Raw genomic sequence first — 8,563 nt, 5'->3', positions numbered from 1 at the left:
AGGCGGGTTTAACCTTTGGGCATTTTGAGGAATTTGCAGATCTCAGTTAGGGTACTGCAGTTTGTGGCCAACTTTGTAGTACTCAGATTGGAGGAATCTATTCGTTCTTATCCAATCATGTTGGGAAGACCATGGTTAAGAGCAACGAGAGTGAAGCAGTTATGGGGAGCAGACTCCATTGTGATCAAAAGAGGTAAGAAGAAAGTTAGAATGCAAATGGATGCCAGAAAGGTAATCCCACCAGGTTTCAGGGCATTACATGCAGAAGGATTGAACATGGTAGAAGAAATTGGAGAAGATGTTGAAGAAGAATTTCTTAGAACTAATTCATCAGTGGTACCTATCTTGAAGTAGATGTGCAAAAGATAGTCACTAAGTATATTTTGCAGCATCAAGATGATGGGCTAAACTCAATGACTCAGGAAGCACTGATTACTCAGGGTAAGCAGTCTCAACAACAAAAATGGGTAATGAGTTATTGAAAAATTTGCAAATTCAAAATAAAGAAGAATTGGAAGTCATTGAAGCAGTAAATGAGGTAGAAAGAGCATTTGAACACCAAATGGAAAGGACTGCAAGAGTTACTCAGGATGAATTGTAGGAACTGAACCTGAATACTCAGGAGGAACCTCAAACAGTAAAGGTTTCAGCAGGAATGGATGAGGAGTTTAAGCAGAAACTGAAGCAGTTATTGCTAGAATTCAAAGATGTTTTGGCATGAAAATATACCGATATGAAGGGAGTAGATGCTAGTTTTTGCCAACACAGAATTAACTTGAAGGCAGATGCAGTTATGCAGTTCTAGTTGTACAAGAAAGGTACAGGATAAATTCTAACTACGCCCAACAGGTGAAAGAGGAAATTGACAAATTGTTAGCTGTGGGTTTCATTTATCCATTGGATGAGGTTACTTGGTTGTCACCAATAGTTGTTGTTCCAAAGAAGAATGGAAAGATCAAGGTCTGTGTAGACTACAGGAAACTGAATGCTGCTACAGTAACTGATCCATTTCCTTTACCTTTTTGTGATATATTATTGGATGCAGTAACAGGACATGAGATTTATAGTTTCTTAGATGGTTTTAGTGGATATAACCAAATTTTAATGGCACTTGAAGATAGAGAAAAAACAGCCTTTGTGACTCAATGGGGAGTTTCTGCCAGTAATGTTATGACATTTGGTTTGAAGAATGCTCCACCAACATTTCAGAAAGTGGTTCAGCGTGTATTTGAAAAATACCTTACAACATTTATGAGGGTTTTCTTGGATGATTTTAGTGTCTTTGGAAAGAAACAGGATCATTTGGAGCACTTAAAGTTATGTTTTTAGAAATGCAGGGAGTTTAGATTGTCACTAAACCCATCCAAGTGTGCTTTTGCAGCTAAGAGAGGAATTCTCTTGGGACATGTGATTTCTAAAGAGGGAGTGTCAATTGACCCAAATAAGGTGGAAGCAATTAATGAAGCACCAGAACCAAAAACTATCAAGCAATTGGGTAGATTTTTGGGTCAAGTGAAGTGGCATAACAGATTTTTGAGATATTTAGCACATGTTTGTACACCACTAACCAAACTTACAAGGAAAGATGTTGTCTTTGAATGGGGAGAAGAGCAGGGTAAAGCATTCAGGATACTAAAGAAAATGCTGACTGTAGCACATATTCTGATTGTTCTTGATTGGAATTTACCATTTCATATCTTTGTAGATACATCTCATGTGGCAGTGGGTGCAACATTGATGCAAGAAACAAGAAGAGGTTGGTTTATACCAATTTACTATGCCAGCACGGTATTGACACCTGCAGAGAAGAATTATTCAGTGACTAAGAGAGAATGTTTGGGGATGATCTATGCATTGTAGAAATTTAGACATTACCTTTTTGCCAATAAGGTAATTTTCCATGTGGATCATCCGGCTCTTATTTATTTGGTGAACAAACCACATTTGTCAAGAAGGTTGGCAAGATGGATACTGCTATTACAGGAATTTGATTATGTGGTTATCCATACTCGTGGAAGACTTCATGTTTTGGTTGATTATCTCAGTAGATTGGAAACAGGTGAAGATGATTCTTTAGGAGTACCTGATCAATTACCTGATGGAGGTTTATTTTTAGTACAGGTGATTGAACAATCAGGGGATTGGTATTGAGGCGGTCCGGGGCGGGCAACAAGAGAGGCGACCTCTAAACACCCCTCAAGGCTCCCGTGCTGCTCAATTGGGGCTGGGGCAACCACAAGCACAACACAACAACAAACCCACAGCCAAACCCAAACAAGATAGGGGCACCACCTAGTTATGGTATGCGAACTAGGACGCAAGAGAGATTTTGGCACAACCAAGAAGATGCACCACACAACACACACAAGCAACCTCACACCATGACACACATGAAATGGACCAGAGAGAGCTAGAGCAAAGGGAAGAGAGAGAGGGAAGGATCTTGCGTAATACTTTATTTGTGACTTGCAAATGGAGATGGTTCGTTATGATGCTATCGTAGAACTTGTACAAAACTCACTCAATGCTTAGTGATTGCTAATCATTGCCAAAACACACACACACTGTCTTAGGGTGTGGGAGACCTCTCACCACAATACCCTCTTACAATGGACACAAAACTGGCAATGAAAAACACACTAAAACACTTTCTAAAATCAAGATCAACCGATAAAACTCAAAATACACAAGTCACCTTGAATTCACCAAACCGTATTGCACAAATGGAAGGACGAAGATTTAAACGTCGAATCACGCCTTTGATGCACCAAACCTCAATTTATTGATGATGAAGGAGCATGTACAATAGTGGTTTTGAGATTTGTGGAACTCACGCTCTCTCACTTGCAATGTGTAGCTTGAAGGCTTCTCTCACACCAAGAGTGAAGCTCACAAGTGGTTGCTACACCTAAGTCTCTCCTCACGCATAGAGTGTTGGGGTGCTATGTGAGATGTTGGAGGTTGTTTTACAAGAAGGAGAGGGGCCTATTTATAGGTTGGAGACCCCTCATTAGGATTATTGGAAATCCTAATTTACAAGCTAACAAATCAGGATTATGATTTTTTTGAATATCAAAACATTGTGGGCCTTCTTTGTCTGCTTGAGTCATGGGTGTGGGCTCAAAAGAGAGCATTATTGATGGTAGATAAGGTGAAAGTAAGTAAGGAGAGAGAGAGAGAGAGAGAGAGAGAGAGAGAGAGTTACTATACACATGTCTTGAGGTGAGGTGTCTTTTATGGTTAGGTCAATGGCTATTTTGTGTTAGTATGTTAGTGGTTAGTGTTAGTAATCACTAGAAAGTTAATGATATATTTACAATGGGTAGAATGGGTGGGATGGTTGGAGTAAGATGGTTGAATGAAGTGAGCAAATCCTTGTGATGGTGAAGCTTGAAGAAGTTTTGGACTTACTTGTGTAGGTTCTCAAAATGACCATCGATCTTCTTCTTCGTCTTCTCTTCTTTACGCCACCGCTGCCAAGGTTGATCATCGTGATGAAAATGGTAATTCCGTTGATGAGATCTTTTGATTTGCAGAGGTTAAGCATGGTACACATGCTGAATTTATGTATATATATAAGGAGTAAGATGGAATCGTACTTTGGAGATAATAGAGAGAGGCATAGAGATGGTGTATGTACATGGAGAGCTCATATGAGAGCTATGGGAGTAAGTGGGGAGGTTAATGGTGAAGAAGGTGAGAGAAACCATTGAAGGTGCAGGTTTGAGTGAGGGATTGAGAGAAATGTGTGTGTGTGTGTGTGTGTGTGTAGAAGTGTGGAAAGAGGTGAGAGAAGACTATGGGCTACTTGTGAAAAAAGTGGGCAGACTGGGGTCCACTCAAAAAATCATAGCTCACCGCTGGTAGCTCCAAAAATCATGAAAAAATTTGAGGTGATTATTCAGAGCTTGGGCTACATTTTCTCTTTTGACCACTGCTCCAAATTCGGAGTGGAGATAGGTGCCAAAATTCTCACCAAAAAGCCTGTTTTTATGCTTGCAAAAGTCTTTTAGTGGACCCCTCCTTTGTTGAATTTGTACAATGCATCCAAGAGTGAGCCCCTCCTTTGTCATATCATAATACAAAGCATCCAAGTTGCCCTTGACACATGCATGGAGGAGGATTATTGGTGAATAAAGAAATATATACATGGTGGGACTAGTGTATGGACTATTCATGGACTTTAGCTCAATGAGCACATGGTGTTAGAATAATGAGTAAAAATAATAATAAAAATATGGAGGAGTTATGGATATGGAAAGATATTGGAATCATATGATATGGTCCCTCCTTGAATTATTTTGGGTGAAAGAGGAAAAGGTATGCAAGTAAATAATATAATAAAAGTAACCAATGAGTAGAAATCAATTTTTTGTTTTCACGAGGGTGAGGGTGAAAATGTAGGAGTGATTTGTATAAAGGAAAAATATGAGGTTAGAGTATGTACATATTGGCAAAAAAATATATATATATAATTATGGTGTAAGAGGATGAAAGAAGGTGTACATAGGTTTAATAAAACACACACCTAAGTAGAAATATTTAAATAAGATACCAAAATAATTATAAAAAATCCCTATATTTAGGCCATATATACAATGAAATATTTACACACAAAGAGGCCATAATATACTTTTATTTTTTTATTTTTTTTATTTTTTTTGGCTCACCTAGCCCAGTGACTAGCTAGCTGAGGGTTTTTAAGAAGATATGGGAAAAGCCCCCTAACTCACACACGCCTATGTACAATGAAATGGTAGGGATAGCCATAGCGTTTGGGTGAATTTGGTAGGGTGAGGTAGCTTACTATGGAAATTATGGAGAGCCGAAAAACGGCTATCATTAGCCCCCCCCTTAGATAATGGTACATTCATGTACCATTTATCTGATCATACAACATATATATTATGTAACGTCTGTCTTTGTCTGCTCTTATCTTTGAAGAACCTTTGTTGTATGATTAAAAAACCTTGTGTGATATGGAAGGTTCTCCGAGCCAATAGCAAGATGAAATGAAGTGACAGAGTAAACCTCCTCCATTGAGAAAGTTTCCATAAGCACCCCCCAGGATCAAAGATCTTGAAATATCTTTCCCAAAGCGAGATGTATGGTATGGAATCACTTACTGATTTCGGTTGAAGAAACTTGTAGATTTTACTGTTGTCCATCATTGCATCTATCACTATGAATGTGATATAAAAGATTGGTTGCTCTTCCTTCTGTGTAAAGTTGATGTATCTGCTACGATCTTCAAGATCTTGTATGAGCGAATTCCTGAACTGTAGCTCATAAAATTCATTGAACCTGGGTAGGCTTACCAAGTCAAAAATTATATGGCCTTCATGATTTAGTAAAGCTCGATCCATGCTTCCAGCTGCTATTGGAAGGTATTGCAAATAGTTTACCACATAAGTAGATAATAGACGAAGGTTTCTATTGCTTCCAACACATTGGAAGAGAATAGATTTTGGTACTGATTGATGAGATATCCACATGTAGCAGTCAACAAGTTTTTCATCTATGATGAAGACCAGAAGCATCACAATGTGCGACCTCCATACACCAAAGAACCAAATGAAGAAGGTTTGGAAACCTCCGTTCATCACCAAGTATTCATGTCCTCCTCCACTTAAAAAGGTATGGTGCCCTCGATGAAAGGTATATGTGAAGAGAGGAGAAGTTGACTTTGAAGAGGTGAAACCCAATATGAAGATGATTGGGGCTTCAAAAGCTTGGATTTCCTTGCTAAGAGATTGTCCCATGAATGAAGAGCCACCCACTAAATCACCATTGGAGAGAATGATACCCTTTTGATAGTTTCCTTTGATGATTTTATCTTTTACTACTCTCCCATGTTCTTCATCCCCTTCTAAGCCCCCCCTTTTGCAAGGTTGTAACTCCTCACATCGTACCACCTCAACGGTTGATGGATTACTGTTTGATTTTGCAAAAAATTTGGCTTCTTGCATTATAGGTTCCTCCATGCTTAACATACATGGGTCATACCAATGATTTTCAACATCCTCAAACACTTCTTCAAGATTATCCTCACATGGATTCAACTCACACTCTTCTAATTTGTTTTGGAGTTGGCATTCCATGTACACAATCATCTCTTTATGATCAATGTGGTCTATGATCTCTCCACCTATGATTTCATCTTCTTCTTCACTCTCTTCTTTTAGACAAGATACACTCTCAGAACATTCCATAAGATCAAGGTTACCTTCAAGGTCTTCATTCTCCATAGAGTCATGTTGCACAAAAGCTTCGTCTGCTCGGACTAGAAATTGATCCTCCGCCAAAAGGTTGGATGTATCCATTATTGAATCATCAATGCCATTTGAGATATCTTGTGTTGATTTTTTCATGCTTGTGATAAAGGTAGAAGAAAGAGATTCCACATTTGAATCTTGGCCACACACTTTAGCACTTGAATAATCATCTAGCATGTAAGTAACTTCTTCAACATTTGTCGGAGTAGAAGGAGACAAGTATGGCAAAGGAGATGACTCCTTGATAGAAACACTTTCATGATGGTTGGTTCTTCCAGCATGATGGAAACCATTTTTGATGTAGAAGTACTTGTGAAACTTCCTTTGGGCAATAGTGACCGCTTCTTCAAAGGTAGAGGGTCCACTACAAGTAACCTTAGTCTTTAGGAAAGGAGACAAACCCGAAATAAATTGATCCATTTTTACATAATCTGGAAATGTAGAACTAAATCCACATCCTTCCCATTGACGAGAAAAAATATTCTCATAAGCATAGTAGTCTTCACCATGTTGTTGAAGTCTCCGTAGTGAAGCCCATGCTTTCTCCGTTGTTGGAACTTTAGAGAATCTGGCCTTCAAAGCTTTGGAAATTTGGGTATATCCATCTTCAATCTGAGAAGACATACTCCAAAACCATTGCTCAGCGTTGCCTCTAAGGCATAGCAATAGAAAATCCCCTTTTTCAATGTCATCCCTTTTACCAAGGATATGACAAACCATTCTAAAATCAACAAGAAAATCATCAACATCTTCTTCTGGATTTCCAAAGAAGATTGGGATATCATCAAAGGTATAGTGTGTCATAGTCTCTCAATGCTAGAACCACACAAAGATTAGTTCCAAACAATCATCAACTAACTACAAAAGGTCTTTCAACATGAATTCTAGACTTTTATGTGAAAATGTTTTTTTCCTTTCTTATGTTATCCATAATCCGAACCATATTCTAGATCAATTTTTGTTTCCTTGAAATTAAACTCGGTCATACATGTTTTCATGATTCATGAAATCTACTTGATTATGCTGAAATTCAAGCATTCATGGAATACAACAACACTAAGTATACAATCGCTCCTCAGTGGGGGCACCAAAATTGAGGCGGTCCGGGGCGGGCAACAAGAGAGGCGACCTCTAAACACCCCTCAAGGCTCCCGTGCTGCTCAATTGGGGCTGGGGCAACCACAAGCACAACACAACAACAAACCCACAGCCAAACCCAAACAAGATAGGGGCACCACCTAGTTATGGTATGCGAACTAGGACGCAAGAGAGATTTTGGCACAACCAAGAAGATGCACCACACAACACACACAAGCAACCTCACACCAAGACACACATGAAATGGACCAGAGAGAGCTAGAGCAAAGGGAAGAGAGAGAGGGAAGGATCTTGCGTAATACTTTATTTGTGACTTGCAAATGGAGATGGTTCGTTATGATGCTATCGTAGAACTTGTACAAAACTCACTCAATGCTTAGTGATTGCTAATCATTGCCAAAACACACACACACTGTCTTAGGGTGTGGGAGACCTCTCACCACAATACCCTCTTACAATGGACACAAAACTGGCAATGAAAAACACACTAAAACACTTTCTAAAATCAAGATCAACCGATAAAACTCAAAATACACAAGTCACCTTGAATTCACCAAACCGTATTGCACAAATGGAAGGACGAAGATTTAAACGTCGAATCACGCCTTTGATGCACCAAACCTCAATTTATTGATGATGAAGGAGCATGTACAATAGTGGTTTTGAGATTTGTGGAACTCACGCTCTCTCACTTGCAATGTGTAGCTTGAAGGCTTCTCTCACACCAAGAGTGAAGCTCACAAGTGGTTGCTACACCTAAGTCTCTCCTCACGCATAGAGTGTTGGGGTGCTATGTGAGATGTTGGAGGTTGTTTTACAAGAAGGAGAGGGGCCTATTTATAGGTTGGAGACCCCTCATTAGGATTATTGGAAATCCTAATTTACAAGCTAACAAATCAGGATTATGATTTTTTTGAATATCAAAACATTGTGGGCCTTCTTTGTCTGCTTGAGTCATGGGTGTGGGCTCAAAAGAGAGCATTATTGATGGTAGATAAGGTGAAAGTAAGTAAGGAGAGAGAGAGAGAGAGAGAGAGAGAGAGAGAGAGTTACTATACACATGTCTTGAGGTGAGGTGTCTTTTATGGTTAGGTCAATGGCTATTTTGTGTTAGTATGTTAGTGGTTAGTGTTAGTAATCACTAGAAAGTTAATGATATATTTACAATGGGTAGAATGGGTGGGATGGTT

This window comes from Adiantum capillus-veneris, chromosome 5 (genome assembly GCF_014529385.1).
Source record: "Adiantum capillus-veneris isolate H3 chromosome 5, ASM1452938v2, whole genome shotgun sequence".
Lineage (NCBI taxonomy): Eukaryota > Viridiplantae > Streptophyta > Polypodiopsida > Polypodiales > Pteridaceae > Adiantum > Adiantum capillus-veneris.
Note: the sequence above shows the minus strand (reverse complement) of the source record.